Source organism: Schistocerca serialis, chromosome 10, assembly GCF_023864345.2.
Source record: "Schistocerca serialis cubense isolate TAMUIC-IGC-003099 chromosome 10, iqSchSeri2.2, whole genome shotgun sequence".
NCBI classification, from domain to species: Eukaryota; Metazoa; Arthropoda; class Insecta; order Orthoptera; family Acrididae; genus Schistocerca; species Schistocerca serialis.
In genome coordinates, this window is record NC_064647.1 from 64,057,606 (window position 1) to 64,077,679 (window position 20,074).

Consider the following 20,074-nt stretch of genomic DNA (forward strand, 5'->3'; position numbering starts at 1 on the left):
TACGATCTGGATCTCTCCTGCGAGTCCAGTTTTAGATTCTGATGCCTCACTTCCGATTTACTGTATACCTTGCACCTTCTCATTGACGATGAAGCACAGAAATTGCATCCGAATTTAATACAAAAGGCACAATGCCGACTTAAGTACAGGAGGACTGACACTCTCACTTTCTACGATCTGGACCTCTCCTGCGAGTCCAGTTTTAGATTCTGATGCCTCACTTCCGGTTTACTGTATACCTTGCACCTTCTCATTGACGATGAAGCACAGAAATTGCATCCGAATCTAATACAAAAGGCACAATGCCGACTTAAGTACAGGAGGACTGACACTCTCACTTTCTACGATCTGGACCTCCCCTGCGAGTCCAGTTTTAGATTCTGATGCCTCACTTCCGGTTTACTGTATACCTTGCACCTTCTCATTGACGATGAAGCACAGAAATTGCATCCGAATTTAATACAAAAGGCACAATGCCGACTTAAGTACAGGAGGACTGACACTCTCACTTTCTACGATCTGGACCTCTCCTGCGAGTCCAGTTTTAGATTCTGATGCCTCACTTCCGGTTTACTGTATACCTTGCACCTTCTCATTGACGATGAAGCACAGAAATTGCATCCGAATTTAATACAAAAGGCACAATGCCGACTTAAGTACAGGAGGACTGACACCCTCACTTTCTACGATCTGGACCCCTCCTGCGAGTCCAGTTTTAGATTCTGATGCCTCACTTCCGGTTTACTGTATACCTTGCACCTTCTCATTGACGATGAAGCACAGAAATTGCATCCGAATTTAATACAAAAGGCACAATGCCGACTTAAGTACAGGAGGACTGACACTCTCACTTTCTACGATCTGGACCTCTCCTGCGAGTCCAGTTTTAGATTCTGATGCCTCACTTCCGGTTTACTGTATACGTTGCACATTCGCATTGACGATGAAGCACAGAAATTGCATCCGAATTTAATACAAAAGGCACAATGCCGACTTAAGTACAGGAGGACTGACACTCTCACTTTCTACGATCTGGACCTCTCCTGCGAGTTCAGTTTTAGATTCTGATGCCTCACTTCCGGTTTACTGTATACCTTGCACCTTCTCATTGACGATGAAGCACAGAAATTGCATACGAATTTAATACAAAAGGCACAATGCCGACTTAAGTACAGGAGGACTGACACTCTCACTTTCTACGATCTGGACCTCTCCTGCGAGTCCAGTTTTAGATTCTGATGCCTCACTTCCGGTTTACTGTATATTTTGCACCTTCTCATTGACGATGAAGCACAGAAATTGCATCCGAATTTAATACAAAAGGCACAATGCCGACTTAAGTACAGGAGGACTGACACTCTCCCTTTCTACGATCTGGACCTCTCCTGCGAGTCCAGTTTTAGATTCTGATGCCTCACTTCCGGTTTACTGTATACCTTGCACCTTCTCATTGACGATGAAGCACAGAAATTGCATCCGAATTTAATACAAAAGGCACAATGCCGACTTAAGTAGAGGAGGACTGACACTCTCACTTTCTACGATCTGGACCTCTCCTGCGAGTCCAGTTTTAGATTCTGATGCCTCACTTCCGGTTTACTGTATACCTTGCACCTTCTCATTGACGATGAAGCACAGAAATTGCATCCGAATTTAATACAAAAGGCACAATGCCGACTTAAGTACAGGAGGACTGACACTCTCACTTTCTACGATCTGGACCTCTCCTGCGAGTCCAGTTTTAGATTCTGATGCCTCACTTCCGGTTTACTGTATACGTTGCACATTCGCATTGACGATGAAGCACAGAAATTGCATCCGAATTTAATACAAAAGGCACAATGCCGACTTAAGTACAGGAGGACTGACACTCTCACTTTCTACGATCTGGACCTCCCCTGCGAGTCCAGTTTTAGATTCTGATGCCTCACTTCCGGTTTACTGTATACCTTGCACCTTCTCATTGACGATGAAGCACAGAAATTGCATCCGAATTTAATACAAAAGGCACAATGCTGACTTAAGTACAGGAGGACTGACACTCTCACTTTCTACGATCTGGACCTCTCCTGCGAGTCCAGTTTTAGATTCTGATGCCTCACTTCCGGTTTACTGTATACCTTGCACCTTCTCATTGACGATGAAGCACAGAAATTGCATCCGAATTTAATACAAAAGGCACAATGCCGACTTAAGTACAGGAGGACTGACACTCTCACTTTCTACGATCTGGACATCTCCTGCGAGTCCAGTTTTAGATTCTGATGCCTCACTTCCGGTTTACTGTATACCTTGCACCTTCTCATTGACGATGAAGCACAGAAATTGCATCCGAATTTAATACAAAAGGCACAATGCCGACTTAAGTACAGGAGGACTGACACTCTCACTTTGTACGTTCTGGACCTCTCCTGCGAGTCCAGTTTTAGATTCTGATGCCTCACTTCCGGTTTACTGTATACCTTGCACCTTCTCATTGACGATGAAGCACAGAAATTGCATCCGAATTTAATACAAAAGGCACAATGCCGACTTAAGTACAAGAGGACTGACACTCTCACTTTCTACGATCTGGACCTCTCCGGCGAGTCCAGTTTTAGATTCTGATGCCTCACTTCCGGTTTACTGTATACCTTGCACCTTCTCATTGACGATGAAGCACAGAAATTGCATCCGAATTTAATACAAAAGGCACAATGCCGACTTAAGTACAGGAGGACTGACACTCTCACTTTCTACGATCTGGACCTCTCCTGCGAGTCCAGTTTTAGATTCTGATGCCTCACTTCCGGTTTACTGTATACGTTGCACCTTCTCATTGACGATGAAGCACAGAAATTGCTTCCGAATTTAATACAAAAAGCACAATGCCGACTTAAGTACAGGAGGACTGACACTCTCACTTTCTACGATCTGGACCTCCCCTGCGAGTCCAGTTTTAGATTCTGATGCCTCACTTCCGGTTTACTGTATACCTTGCACCTTCTCATTGACGATGAAGCACAGAAATTGCATCCGAATTTAATACAAAAGGCACAATGCCGACTTAAGTACAGGAGGACAGACACTCTCACTTTCTACGATCTGGACCTCTCCTGCGAGTCCAGTTTTAGATTCTGATGCCTCACTTCCGGTTTACTGTATACCTTGCTCCTTCTCATTGACGATGAAGCACAGAAATTGCATCCGAATTTAATACAAAAGGCACAAGGCCGACTTAAGTACAGGAGGACTGACACTCTCACTTTCTACGATCTGGACCTCTCCTGCGAGTCCAGTTTTAGATTCTGATGCCTCACTTCCGGTTTACTGTATACGTTGCACATTCGCATTGACGATGAAGCACAGAAATTGCATCCGAATTTAATACAAAAGGCACAATGCCGACTTAAGTACAGGAGGACTGACACTCTCACTTTCTACGATCTGGACCTCTCCTGCGAGTCCAGTTTTAGATTCTGATGCCTCACTTCCGGTTTACTGTATACCTTGCACCTTCTCATTGACGATGAAGCACAGAAATTGCATCCGAATTTAATACAAAAGGCACAATGCCGACTTAAGTACAGGAGGACTGACACTCTCACTTTCTACGATCTGGACCTCTCCTGCGAGTCCAGTTTTAGATTCTGATGCCTCACTTCCGGTTTACTGTATACCCTGCACCTTCTCATTGACGATGAAGCACAGAAATTGCATCCGAATTTAATACAAAAGGCACAATGCCGACTTATGTACAGGAGGACTGACACTCACACTTTCTACGATCTGGACATCTCCTGCGAGTCCAGTTTTAGATTCTGATGCCTCACTTCCGGTTTACTGTATACCTTGCACCTTCTCATTGACGATGAAGCATAGAAATTGCATCCGAATTTAATACAAAAGGCACAATGCCGACTTAAGTACAGGAGGACTAACACTCTCACTTTCTACGATCTGGATCTCTCCTGCGAGTCCAGTTTTAGATTCTGATGCCTCACTTCCGATTTACTGTATACCTTGCACCTTCTCATTGACGATGAAGCACAGAAATTGCATCCGAATTTAATACAAAAGGCACAATGCCGACTTAAGTACAGGAGGACTGACACTCTCACTTTCTACGATCTGGACCTCTCCTGCGAGTCCAGTTTTAGATTCTGATGCCTCACTTCCGGTTTACTGTATACCTTGCACCTTCTCATTGACGATGAAGCACAGAAATTGCATCCGAATCTAATACAAAAGGCACAATGCCGACTTAAGTACAGGAGGACTGACACTCTCACTTTCTACGATCTGGACCTCCCCTGCGAGTCCAGTTTTAGATTCTGATGCCTCACTTCCAGTTTACTGTATACCTTGCACCTTCTCATTGACGATGAAGCACAGAAATTGCATCCGAATTTAATACAAAAGGCACAATGCCGACTTAAGTACAGGAGGACTGACACTCTCACTTTCTACGATCTGGACCTCTCCTGCGAGTCCAGTTTTAGACTCTGATGCCTCACTTCCGGTTTACTGTATACCTTGCACCTTCTCATTGACGATGAAGCACAGAAATTGCATCCGAATTTAATACAAAAGGCACAATGCCGACTTAAGTACAGGAGGACTGACACTCTCACTTTCTACGATCTGGACCTCTCCTGCGAGTCCAGTTTTAGATTCTGACGCCTCACTTCCGGTTTACTGTATACCTTGCACCTTCTCATTGACGATGAAGCACAGAAATTGCATCCGAATTTAATACAAAAGGCACAATGCCGACTTAAGTACAGGAGGACTGACACTCTCACTTTCTACGATCTGGACCTCTCCTGCGAGTCCAGTTTTAGATTCTGATGCCTCACTTCCGGTTTACTGTATACGTTGCACATTCGCATTGACGATGAAGCACAGAAATTGCATCCGAATTTAATACAAAAGGCACAATGCCGACTTAAGTACAGGAGGACTGACACTCTCACTTTCTACGATCTGGACCTCTCCTGCGAGTCCAGTTTTAGATTCTGATGCCTCACTTCCGGTTTACTGTATACCTTGCACCTTCTCATTGACGATGAAGCACAGAAATTGCATACGAATTTAATACAAAAGGCACAATGCCGACTTAAGTACAGGAGGACTGACACTCTCACTTTCTACGATCTGGACCTCTCCTGCGAGTCCAGTTTTAGATTCTGATGCCTCACTTCCGGTTTACTGTATACCTTTCACCTTCTCATTGACGATGAAGCACAGAAATTGCATCCGAATTTAATACAAAAGGCACAATGCCGACTTAAGTACAGGAGGACTGACACTCTCACTTTCTACGATCTGGACATCTCCTGCGAGTCCAGTTTTAGATTCTGATGCCTCACTTCCGGTTTACTGTATACCTTGCACCTTCTCATTGACGATGAAGCACAGAAATTGCATCCGAATTTAATACAAAAGGCACAATGCCGACTTAAGTACAGGAGGACTGACACTCTCACTTTCTACGTTCTGGACCTCTCCTGCGAGTCCAGTTTTAGATTCTGATGCCTCACTTCCGGTTTACTGTATACCTTGCACCTTCTCATTGACGATGAAGCACAGAAATTGCATCCGAATTTAATACAAAAGGCACAATGCCGACTTAAGTACAAGAGGACTGACACTCTCACTTTCTACGATCTGGACCTCTCCTGCGAGTCCAGTTTTAGATTCTGATGCGTCACTTCCGGTTTACTGTATACCTTGCACCTTCTCATTGACGATGAAGCACAGAAATTGCATCCGAATATAATACAAAAGGCACAATGCCGACTTAAGTACAGGAGGACTGACACTCTCACTTTCTACGATCTGGACCTCTCCTGCGAGTCCAGTTTTAGATTCTGATGCCTCACTTCCGGTTTACTGTATACCTTGCACCTTCTCATTGACGATGAAGCACAGAAATTGCATCCGAATTGAACACAAAAGGCACAATGCCGACTTAAGTACAGGAGGACTGACACTCTCACTTTCTACGATCTGGACCTCTCCTGCGAGTCCAGTTTTAGATTCTGATGCCTCACTTCCGGTTTACTGTATACCTTGCACCTTCTCATTGACGATGAAGCACAGAAATTGCATCCGAATTTAATACAAAAGGCACAATGCCGACTTAAGTACAGGAGGACTGACACTCTCACTTTCTACGATCTGGACCTCTCCTGCGAGTCCAGTTTTAGATTCTGATGCCTCACTTCCGGTTTACTGTATACCTTGCACCTTCTGATTGACGATGAAGCACAGAAATTGCATCCGAATTTAATACAAAAGGCACAATGCCGACTTAAGTAGAGGAGGACTGACACTCTCACTTTCTACGATCTGGACCTCTCCTGCGAGTCCAGTTTTAGATTCTGATGCCTCACTTCCGGTTTACTGTATACCTTGCACCTTCTCATTGACGATGAAGCACAGAAATTGCATCCGAATTTAATACAAAAGGCACAATGCCGACTTAAGTACAGGAGGACTGACACTCTCACTTTCTACGATCTGGACCTCTCCTGCGAGTCCAGTTTTAGATTCTGATGCCTCACTTCCGGTTTACTGTATACGTTGCACATTCGCATTGACGATGAAGCACAGAAATTGCATCCGAATTTAATACAAAAGGCACAATGCCGACTTAAGTACAGGAGGACTGACACTCTCACTTTCTACGATCTGGACCTCTCCTGCGAGTCCAGTTTTAGATTCTGATGCCTCACTTCCGGTTTACTGTATACCTTGCACCTTTTCATTGGCGATGAAGCACAGAAATTGCATCCGAATTTAATACAAAAGGCACAATGCTGACTTAAGTACAGGAGGACTGACACTCTCACTTTCTACGATCTGGACCTCTCCTGCGAGTCCAGTTTTAGATTCTGATGCCTCACTTCCGGTTTACTGTATACCTTGCACCTTCTCATTGACGATGAAGCACAGAAATTGCATCCGAATTTAATACAAAAGGCACAATGCCGACTTAAGTACAGGAGGACTGACACTCTCACTTTCTACGATCTGGACATCTCCTGCGAGTCCAGTTTTAGATTCTGATGCCTCACTTCCGGTTTACTGTATACCTTGCACCTTCTCATTGGCGATGAAGCACAGAAATTGCATCCGAATTTAATACAAAAGGCACAATGCCGACTTAAGTACAGGAGGACTGACACTCTCACTTTCTACGTTCTGGACCTCTCCTGCGAGTCCAGTTTTAGATTCTGATGCCTCACTTCCGGTTTACTGTATACCTTGCACCTTCTCATTGACGATGAAGCACAGAAATTGCATCCGAATTTAATACAAAAGGCACAATGCCGACTTAAGTACAAGAGGACTGACACTCTCACTTTCTACGATCTGGACCTCTCCGGCGAGTCCAGTTTTAGATTCTGATGCCTCACTTCCGGTTTACTGTATACCTTGCACCTTCTCATTGACGATGAAGCACAGAAATTGCATCCGAATTTAATACAAAAGGCACAATGCCGACTTAAGTACAGGAGGACTGACACTCTCACTTTCTACGATCTGGACCTCTCCTGCGAGTCCAGTTTTAGATTCTGATGCCTCACTTCCGGTTTACTGTATACGTTGCACCTTCTCATTGACGATGAAGCACAGAAATTGCATCCGAATTTAATACAAAAAGCACAATGCCGACTTAAGTACAGGAGGACTGACACTCTCACTTTCTACGATCTGGACCTCCCCTGCGAGTCCAGTTTTAGATTCTGATGCCTCACTTCCGGTTTACTGTATACCTTGCACCTTCTCATTGACGATGAAGCACAGAAATTGCATCCGAATTTAATACAAAAGGCACAATGCCGACTTAAGTACAGGAGGACAGACACTCTCACTTTCTACGATCTGGACCTCTCCTGCGAGTCCAGTTTTAGATTCTGATGCCTCACTTCCGGTTTACTGTATACCTTGCACCTTCTCATTGACGATGAAGCACAGAAATTGCATCCGAATTTAATACAAAAGGCACAAGGCCGACTTAAGTACAGGAGGACTGACACTCTCACTTTCTACGATCTGGACCTCTCCTGCGAGTCCAGTTTTAGATTCTGATGCCTCACTTCCGGTTTACTGTATACGTTGCACATTCGCATTGACGATGAAGCACAGAAATTGCATCCGAATTTAATACAAAAGGCACAATGCCGACTTAAGTACAGGAGGACTGACACTCTCACTTTCTACGATCTGGACCTCTCCTGCGAGTCCAGTTTTAGATTCTGATGCCTCACTTCCGGTTTACTGTATACCTTGCACCTTCTCATTGACGATGAAGCACAGAAATTGCATCCGAATTTAATACAAAAGGCACAATGCCGACTTAAGTACAGGAGGACTGACACTCTCACTTTCTACGATCTGGACCTCTCCTGCGAGTCCAGTTTTAGATTCTGATGCCTCACTTCCGGTTTACTGTATACCTTGCACCTTCTCATTGACGATGAAGCACAGAAATTGCATCCGAAATTAATACAAAAGGCACAATGCCGACTTATGTACAGGAGGACTGACACTCACACTTTCTACGATCTGGACATCTCCTGCGAGTCCAGTTTTAGATTCTGATGCCTCACTTCCGGTTTACTGTATACCTTGCACCTTCTCATTGACGATGAAGCACAGAAATTGCATCCGAATTTAATACAAAAGGCACAATGCCGACTTAAGTACAGGAGGACTAACACTCTCACTTTCTACGATCTGGATCTCTCCTGCGAGTCCAGTTTTAGATTCTGATGCCTCACTTCCGATTTACTGTATACCTTGCACCTTCTCATTGACGATGAAGCACAGAAATTGCATCCGAATTTAATACAAAAGGCACAATGCCGACTTAAGTACAGGAGGACTGACACTCTCACTTTCTACGATCTGGACCTCTCCTGCGAGTCCAGTTTTAGATTCTGATGCCTCACTTCCGGTTTACTGTATACCTTGCAACTTCTCATTGACGATGAAGCACAGAAATTGCATCCGAATCTAATACAAAAGGCACAATGCCGACTTAAGTACAGGAGGACTGACACTCTCACTTTCTACGATCTGGACCTCCCCTGCGAGTCCAGTTTTAGATTCTGATGCCTCACTTCCGGTTTACTGTATACCTTGCACCTTCTCATTGACGATGAAGCACAGAAATTGCATCCGAATTTAATACAAAAGGCACAATGCCGACTTAAGTACAGGAGGACTCACACTCTCACTTTCTACGATCTGGACATCTCCTGCGAGTCCAGTTTTAGATTCTGATGCCTCACTTCCGGTTTACTGTATACCTTGCACCTTCTCATTGACGATGAAGCACAGAAATTGCATCCGAATTTAATACAAAAGGCACAATGCCGACTTAAGTACAGGAGGACTGACACTCTCACTTTCTACGATCTGGAACTCTCCTGCGAGTCCAGTTTTAGATTCTGATGCCTCACTTCCGGTTTACTGTATACCTTGCACCTTCTCATTGACGATGAAGCACAGAAATTGCATCCGAATTTAATACAAAAGGCACAATGCCGACTTAAGTACAGGAGGACTGACACTCTCACTTTCTACGATCTGGACCTCTCCTGCGAGTCCAGTTTTAGATTCTGATGCCTCACTTCCGGTTTACTGTATACGTTGCACATTCGCATTGACGATGAAGCACAGAAATTGCATCCGAATTTAATACAAAAGGCACAATGCCGACTTAAGTACAGGAGGACTGACACTCTCACTTTCTACGATCTGGACCTCTCCTGCGAGTCCAGTTTTAGATTCTGATGCCTCACTTCCGGTTTACTGTATACGTTGCACATTCGCATTGACGATGAAGCACAGAAATTGCATCCGAATTTAATACAAAAGGCACAATGCCGACTTAAGTACAGGAGGACTGACACTCTCACTTTCTACGATCTGGACCTCTCCTGCGAGTCCAGTTTTAGATTCTGATGCCTCACTTCCGGTTTACTGTATACGTTGCACATTCGCATTGACGATGAAGCACAGAAATTGCATCCGAATTTAATACAAAAGGCACAATGCCGACTTAAGTACAGGAGGACTGACACTCTCACTTTCTACGATCTGGACCTCTCCTGCGAGTCCAGTTTTAGATTCTGATGCCTCACTTCCGGTTTACTGTATACCTTGCACCTTCTCATTGACGATGAAGCACAGAAATTGCATCCGAATTTAATACAAAAGGCACAATGCCGACTTAAGTACAGGAGGACTGACACTCTCACTTTCTACGATCTGGACCTCTCCTGCGAGTCCAGTTTTAGATTCTGATGCCTCACTTCCGGTTTACTGTATACCTTGCACCTTCTCATTGACGATGAAGCACAGAAATTGCATCCGAATTTAATACAAAAGGCACAATGCCGACTTATGTACAGGAGGACTGACACTCACACTTTCTACGATCTGGACATCTCCTGCGAGTCCAGTTTTAGATTCTGATGCCTCACTTCCGGTTTACTGTATACCTTGCACCTTCTCATTGACGATGAAGCACAGAAATTGCATCCGAATTTAATACAAAAGGCACAATGCCGACTTAAGTACAGGAGGACTAACACTCTCACTTTCTACGATCTGGATCTCTCCTGCGAGTCCAGTTTTAGATTCTGATGCCTCACTTCCGATTTACTGTATACCTTGCACCTTCTCATTGACGATGAAGCACAGAAATTGCATCCGAATTTAATACAAAAGGCACAATGCCGACTTAAGTACAGGAGGACTGACACTCTCACTTTCTACGATCTGGACCTCTCCTGCGAGTCCAGTTTTAGATTCTGATGCCTCACTTCCGGTTTACTGTATACCTTGCACCTTCTCATTGACGATGAAGCACAGAAATTGCATCCGAATCTAATACAAAAGGCACAATGCCGACTTAAGTACAGGAGGACTGACACTCTCACTTTCTACGATCTGGACCTCCCCTGCGAGTCCAGTTTTAGATTCTGATGCCTCACTTCCGGTTTACTGTATACCTTGCACCTTCTCATTGACGATGAAGCACAGAAATTGCATCCGAATTTAATACAAAAGGCACAATGCCGACTTAAGTACAGGAGGACTGACACTCTCACTTTCTACGATCTGGACCTCTCCTGCGAGTCCAGTTTTAGATACTGATGCCTCACTTCCGGTTTACTGTATACCTTGCACCTTCTCATTGACGATGAAGCACAGAAATTGCATCCGAATTTAATACAAAAGGCACAATGCCGACTTAAGTACAGGAGGACTGACACTCTCACTTTCTACGATCTGGACCTCTCCTGCGAGTCCAGTTTTAGATTCTGATGCCTCACTTCCGGTTTACTGTATACCTTGCTCCTTCTCATTGACGATGAAGCACAGAAATTGCATCCGAATTTAATACAAAAGGCACAATGCCGACTTAAGTACAGGAGGACTGACACTCTCACTTTCTACGATCTGGACCTCTCCTGCGAGTCCAGTTTTAGATTCTGATGCCTCACTTCCGGTTTACTGTATACGTTGCACATTCGCATTGACGATGAAGCACAGAAATTGCATCCGAATTTAATACAAAAGGCACAATGCCGACTTAAGTACAGGAGGACTGACACTCTCACTTTCTACGATCTGGACCTCCCCTGCGAGTCCAGTTTTAGATTCTGATGCCTCACTTCCGGTTTACTGTATACCTTGCACCTTCTCATTGACGATGAAGCACAGAAATTGCATCCGAATTTAATACAAAAGGCACAATGCCGACTTAAGTACAGGAGGACTGACACTCTCACTTTCTACGATCTGGACCTCTCCTGCGAGTCCAGTTTTAGATTCTGATGCCTCACTTCCGGTTTACTGTATACCTTGCACCTTCTCATTGACGATGAAGCACAGAAATTGCATCCGAATTTAATACAAAAGGCACAATGCCGACTTAAGTACAGGAGGACTGACACTCTCACTTTCTACGATCTGGACCTCTCCTGCGAGTCCAGTTTTAGATTCTGATGCCTCACTTCCGGTTTACTGTATACGTTGCACATTCGCATTGACGATGAAGCACAGAAATTGCATCCGAACTTAATACAAAAGGCACAATGCCGACTTAAGTACAGGAGGACTGACACTCTCACTTTCTACGATCTGGACATCTCCTGCGAGTCCAGTTTTAGATTCTGATGCCTCACTTCCGGTTTACTGTATACCTTGCACCTTCTCATAGACGATGAAGCACAGAAATTGCATCCGAATTTAATACAAAAGGCACAATGCCGACTTAAGTACAGGAGGACTGACACTCTCACTTTCTACGTTCTGGACCTCTCCTGCGAGTCCAGTTTTAGATTCTGATGCCTCACATCCGGTTTACTGTATACCTTGCACCTTCTCATTGACGATGAAGCACAGAAATTGTATCCGAATTTAATACAAAAGGCACAATGCCGACTTAAGTACAAGAGGAGTGACACTCTCACTTTCTACGATCTGGACCTCTCCTGCGAGTCCAGTTTTAGATTCTGATGCGTCACTTCCGGTTTACTGTATACCTTGCACCTTCTCATTGACGATGAAGCACAGAAATTGCATCCGAATATAATACAAAAGGCACAATGCCGACTTAAGTACAGGAGGACTGACACTCTCACTTTCTACGATCTGGACCTCTTCTGCGAGTCCAGTTTTAGATTCTGATGCCTCACTTCCGGTTTACTGTATACCTTGCACCTTCTCATTGACGATGAAGCACAGAAATTGCATCCGAATTGAACACAAAAGGCACAATGCCGACTTAAGTACAGGAGGACTGACACTCTCACTTTCTACGATCTGGACCTCTCCTGCGAGTCCAGTTTTAGATTCTGATGCCTCACTTCCGGTTTACTGTATACCTTGCACCTTCTCATTGACGATGAAGCACAGAAATTGCATCCGAATTTAATACAAAAGGCACAATGCCGACTTAAGTACAGGAGGACTGACACTCTCACTTTCTACGATCTGGACCTCTCCTGCGAGTCCAGTTTTAGATTCTGATGCCTCACTTCCGGTTTACTGTATACCTTGCACCTTCTCATTGACGATGAAGCACAGAAATTGCATCCGAATTTAATACAAAAGGCACAATGCCGACTTAAGTACAGGAGGACTGACACTCTCACTTTCTACGATCTGGACCTCTCCTGCGAGTCCAGTTTTAGATTCTGATGCCTCACTTCCGGTTTACTGTATACCTTGCACCTTCTCATTGACGATGAAGCACAGAAATTGCATCCGAATTTAATACAAAAGGCACAATGCCGACTTAAGTACAGGAGGACTGACACTCTCACTTTCTACGATCTGGACCTCTCCTGCGAGTCCAGTTTTAGATTCTGATGCCTCACTTCCGGTTTACTGTATACCTTGCACCTTCTCATTGACGATGAAGCACAGAAATTGCATCCGAATTTAATACAAAAGGCACAATGCCGACTTAAGTACAGAGGACTGACACTCTCACTTTCTACGATCTGGACCTCTCCTGCGAGTCCAGTTTTAGATTCTGATGCCTCACTTCCGGTTTACTGTATACGTTGCACATTCGCATTGACGATGAAGCACAGAAATTGCATCCGAATTTGATACAAATGGCACAATGCCGACTTAAGTACAGGAGGACTGACACTCTCACTTTCTACGATCTGGACCTCTCCTGCGAGTCCAGTTTTAGATTCTGATGCCTCACTTCCGGTTTACTGTATACCTTGCACCTTCTCATTGACGATGAAGCACAGAAATTGCATCCGAATTTAATACAAAAGGCACAATGCCGACTTAAGCACAGGAGGACTGACACTCTCACTTTCTACGATCTGGACCTCTCCTGCGAGTCCAGTTTTAGATTCTGATGCCTCACTTCCGGTTTACTGTATACCTTGCACCTTCTCACTGACGATGAAGCACAGAAATTGCATCCGAATTTAATACAAAAGGCACAATGCCGACTTAAGTACAGGAGGACTGACACTCTCACTTTCTACGATCTGGACCTCCCCTGCGAGTCCAGTTTTAGATTCTGATGCCTCACTTCCGGTTTACTGTATACCTTGCACCTTCTCATTGACGATGAAGCACAGAAATTGCGTCCGAATTTAATACAAAAGGCACAATGCCGACTTAAGTACAGGAGGACTGACACTCTCACTTTCTACGATCTGGACCTCTCCTGCGAGTCCAGTTTTAGATTCTGATGCCTCACTTCCGGTTTACTGTATACCTTGCACCTTCTCATTGACGATGAAGCACAGAAATTGCATCCGAATTTAATACAAAAGGCACAATGCCGACTTAAGTACAGGAGGACTGACACTCTCACTTTCTACGATCTGGACCTCTCCTGCGAGTCCAGTTTTAGATTCTGATGCCTCACTTCCGGTTTACTGTATACCTTGCACCTTCAAATTGACGATGAAGCACAGAAATTGCATCCGAATTTAATACAAAAGGCACAATGCCGACTTAAGTACAGGAGGACTGACACTCTCACTTTCTACGATCTGGACCTCTCCTGCGAGTCCAGTTTTAGATTCTGATGCCTCACTTCCGGTTTACTGTATACCTTGCACCTTCTCATTGACGATGAAGCACAGAAATTGCATCCGAATTTAATACAAAAGGCACAATGCCGACTTAAGTACAGGAGGACTGACACTCTCACTTTCTACGATCTGGACCTCCCCTGCGAGTCCAGTTTTAGATTCTGATGCCTCACTTCCGGTTTACTGTATACCTTGCACCTTCTCATTGACGATGAAGCACAGAAATTGCGTCCGAATTTAATACAAAAGGCACAATGCCGACTTAAGTACAGGAGGACTGACACTCTCACTTTCTACGATCTGGACCTCTCCTGCGAGTCCAGTTTTAGATTCTGATGCCTCACTTCCGGTTTACTGTATACCTTGCACCTTCTCATTGACGATGAAGCACAGAAATTGCATCCGAATTTAATACAAAAGGCACAATGCCGACTTAAGTACAGGAGGACTGACACTCTCACTTTCTACGATCTGGACCTCCCCTGCGAGTCCAGTTTTAGATTCTGATGCCTCACTTCCGGTTTACTGTATACCTTGCACCTTCTCATTGACGATGAAGCACAGAAATTGCGTCCGAATTTAATACAAAAGGCACAATGCCGACTTAAGTACAGGAGGACTGACACTCTCACTTTCTACGATCTGGACCTCTCCTGCGAGTCCAGTTTTAGATTCTGATGCCTCACTTCCGGTTTACTGTATACCTTGCACCTTCTCATTGACGATGAAGCACAGAAATTGCATCCGAATTTAATACAAAAGGCACAATGCCGACTTAAGTACAGGAGGACTGACACTCTCACTTTCTACGATCTGGACCTCTCCTGCGAGTCCAGTTTTAGATTCTGATGCCTCACTTCCGGTTTACTGTATACCTTGCACCTTCAAATTGACGATGAAGCACAGAAATTGCATCCGAATTTAATACAAAAGGCACAATGCCGACTTAAGTACAGGAGGACTGACACTCTCACTTTCTACGATCTGGACCTCTCCTGCGAGTCCAGTTTTAGATTCTGATGCCTCACTTCCGGTTTACTGTATACCTTGCACCTTCTCATTGACGATGAAGCACAGAAATTGCATCCGAATTTAATACAAAAGGCACAATGCCGACTTAAGTACAGGAGGACTGACACTCTCACTTTCTACGATCTGGACCTCCCCTGCGAGTCCAGTTTTAGATTCTGATGCCTCACTTCCGGTTTACTGTATACCTTGCACCTTCTCATTGACGATGAAGCACAGAAATTGCGTCCGAATTTAATACAAAAGGCACAATGCCGACTTAAGTACAGGAGGACTGACACTCTCACTTTCTACGATCTGGACCTCTCCTGCGAGTCCAGTTTTAGATTCTGATGCCTCACTTCCGGTTTACTGTATACCTTGCACCTTCTCATTGACGATGAAGCACAGAAATTGCATCCGAATTTAATACAAAAGGCACAATGCCGACTTAAGTACAGGAGGACTGACACTCTCACTTTCTACGATCTGGACCTCCCCTGCGAGTCCAGTTTTAGATTCTGATGCCTCACTTCCGGTTTACTGTATACCTTGCACCTTCTCATTGACGATGAAGCACAGAAATTGCATCCGAATTTAATACAAAAGGCACAATGCCGACTTATGTACAGGAGGACTGACACTCTCACTTTCTACGATCTGGACCTCCCCTGCGAGTCCAGTTTTAGATTCTGATGCCTCACTTCCGGTTTACTGTATACCTTGCACCTTCTCATTGACGATGAAGCACAGAAATTGCATCCGAATTTAATACAAAAGGCACAATGCCGACTTAAGTACAGGAGGACTGACACTCTCACATTCTACGATCTGGACCTCTCCTGCGAGTCCAGTTTTAGATTCTGATGCCTCACTTCCGGTTTACTGTATACCTTGCACCTTCTCATTGACGATGAAGCACAGAAATTGCATCCGAATTTAATACAAAAGGCACAATGCCGACTTAAGTACAGGAGGACTGACACTCTCACTTTCTACGATCTGGGCCTCCCCTGCGAGTCCAGTTTTAGATTCTGATGCCTCACTTCCGTTTTACTGTATACCTTGCACCTTCTCATTGACGATGAAGCACAGAAATTGCATCCGAATTTAATACAAAAGGCACAATGCCGACTTACGTACAGGAGGACTGACACTCTCACTTTCTACGATCTAGACCTCCCCTGCGAGTCCAGTTTTAGATTCTGATGCCTCACTTCCGTTTTACTGTATACCTTGCACCTTCTCATTGACGATGAAGCACAGAAATTGCATCCGAATTGAACACAAAAGCCACAATGCCGACTTAAGTACAGGAGGACTGACACTCTCACTTTCTACGATCTGGACCTCTCCTGCGAGTCCAGTTTTAGATTCTGATGCCTCACTTCCGGTTTACTGTATACCTTGCACCTTCTCATTGACGATGAAGCACAGAAATTGCATCCGAATTTAATACAAAAGGCACAATGCCGACTTAAGTACAGGAGGACTGACACTCTCACTTTCTACGATCTGGACCTCTCCTGCGAGTCCAGTTTTAGATTCTGATGCCTCACTTCCGGTTTACTGTATACCTTGCACCTTCTCATTGACGATGAAGCACAGAAATTGCATCCGAATTTAATACAAAAGGCACAATGCCGACTTAAGTACAGGAGGACTGACACTCTCACTTTCTACGATCTGGACCTCTCCTGCGAGTCCAGTTTTAGATTCTGATGCCTCACTTCCGGTTTACTGTATACCTTGCACCTTCTCATTGACGATGAAGCACAGAAATTGCATCCGAATTTAATACAAAAGGCACAATGCCGACTTAAGTACAGGAGGACTGACACTCTCACTTTCTACGATCTGGACCTCTCCTGCGAGTCCAGTTTTAGATTCTGATGCCTCACTTCCGGTTTACTGTATACCTTGCACCTTCTCATTGACGATGAAGCACAGAAATTGCATCCGAATTTAATACAAAAGGCACAATGCCGACTTAAGTACAGAGGACTGACACTCTCACTTTCTACGATCTGGACCTCTCCTGCGAGTCCAGTTTTAGATTCTGATGCCTCACTTCCGGTTTACTGTATACGTTGCACATTCGCATTGACGATGAAGCACAGAAATTGCATCCGAATTTGATACAAATGGCACAATGCCGACTTAAGTACAGGAGGACTGACACTCTCACTTTCTACGATCTGGACCTCTCCTGCGAGTCCAGTTTTAGATTCTGATGCCTCACTTCCGGTTTACTGTATACCTTGCACCTTCTCATTGACGATGAAGCACAGAAATTGCATCCGAATTTAATACAAAAGGCACAATGCCGACTTAAGCACAGGAGGACTGACACTCTCACTTTCTACGATCTGGACCTCTCCTGCGAGTCCAGTTTTAGATTCTGATGCCTCTCTTCCGGTTTACTGTATACCTTGCACCTTCTCACTGACGATGAAGCACAGAAATTGCATCCGAATTTAATACAAAAGGCACAATGCCGACTTAAGTACAGGAGGACTGACACTCTCACTTTCTACGATCTGGACCTCCCCTGCGAGTCCAGTTTTAGATTCTGATGCCTCACTTCCGGTTTACTGTATACCTTGCACCTTCTCATTGACGATGAAGCACAGAAATTGCGTCCGAATTTAATACAAAAGGCACAATGCCGACTTAAGTACAGGAGGACTGACACTCTCACTTTCTACGATCTGGACCTCTCCTGCGAGTCCAGTTTTAGATTCTGATGCCTCACTTCCGGTTTACTGTATACCTTGCACCTTCTCATTGACGATGAAGCACAGAAATTGCATCCGAATTTAATACAAAAGGCACAATGCCGACTTAAGTACAGGAGGACTGTCACTCTCACTTTCTACGATCTGGACCTCTCCTGCGAGTCCAGTTTTAGATTCTGATGCCTCACTTCCGGTTTACTGTATACCTTGCACCTTCAAATTGACGATGAAGCACAGAAATTGCATCCGAATTTAATACAAAAGGCACAATGCCGACTTAAGTACAGGAGGACTGACACTCTCACTTTCTACGATCTGGACCTCTCCTGCGAGTCCAGTTTTAGATTCTGATGCCTCACTTCCGGTTTACTGTATACCTTGCACCTTCTCATTGACGATGAAGCACAGAAATTGCATCCGAATTTAATACAAAAGGCACAATGCCGACTTAAGTACAGGAGGACTGACACTCTCACTTTCTACGATCTGGACCTCCCCTGCGAGTCCAGTTTTAGATTCTGATGCCTCACTTCCGGTTTACTGTATACCTTGCACCTTCTCATTGACGATGAAGCACAGAAATTGCGTCCGAATTTAATACAAAAGGCACAATGCCGACTTAAGTACAGGAGGACTGACACTCTCACTTTCTACGATCTGGACCTCTCCTGCGAGTCCAGTTTTAGATTCTGATGCCTCACTTCCGGTTTACTGTATACCTTGCACCTTCTCATTGACGATGAAGCACAGAAATTGCATCCGAATTTAATACAAAAGGCACAATGCCGACTTAAGTACAGGAGGACTGACACTCTCACTTTCTACGATCTGGACCTCCCCTGCGAGTCCAGTTTTAGATTCTGATGCCTCACTTCCGGTTTACTGTATACCTTGCACCTTCTCATTGACGATGAAGCACAGAAATTGCATCCGAATTTAATACAAAAGGCACAATGCCGACTTATGTACAGGAGGACTGACACTCTCACTTTCTACGATCTGGACCTCCCCTGCGAGTCCAGTTTTAGATTCTGATGCCTCACTTCCGGTTTACTGTATACCTTGCACCTTCTCATTGACGATGAAGCACAGAAATTGCATCCGAATTTAATACAAAAGGCACAATGCCGACTTAAGTACAGGAGGACTGACACTCTCACATTCTACGATCTGGACCTCTCCTGCGAGTCCAGTTTTAGATTCTGATGCCTCACTTCCGGTTTACTGTATACCTTGCACCTTCTCATTGACGATGAAGCACAGAAATTGCATCCGAATTTAATACAAAAGGCACAATGCCGACTTAAGTACAGGAGGACTGACACTCTCACTTTCTACGATCTGGGCCTCCCCTGCGAGTCCAGTTTTAGATTCTGATGCCTCACTTCCGTTTTACTGTATACCTTGCACCTTCTCATTGACGATGAAGCACAGAAATTGCATCCGAATTTAATACAAAAGGCACAATGCCGACTTACGTACAGGAGGACTGACACTCTCACTTTCTACGATCTAGACCTCCCCTGCGAGTCCAGTTTTAGATTCTGATGCCTCACTTCCGTTTTACTGTATACCTTGCACCTTCTCATTGACGATGAAGCACAGAAATTGCATCCGAATTTAATACAAAAGGCACAATGCCGACTTAAGTACAGGAGGACTGACACTCTCACTTTCTACGATCTGGACCTCTCCTGCGAGTCCAGTATTAGATTCTGATGCCTCACTTCCGGTTTACTGTATACC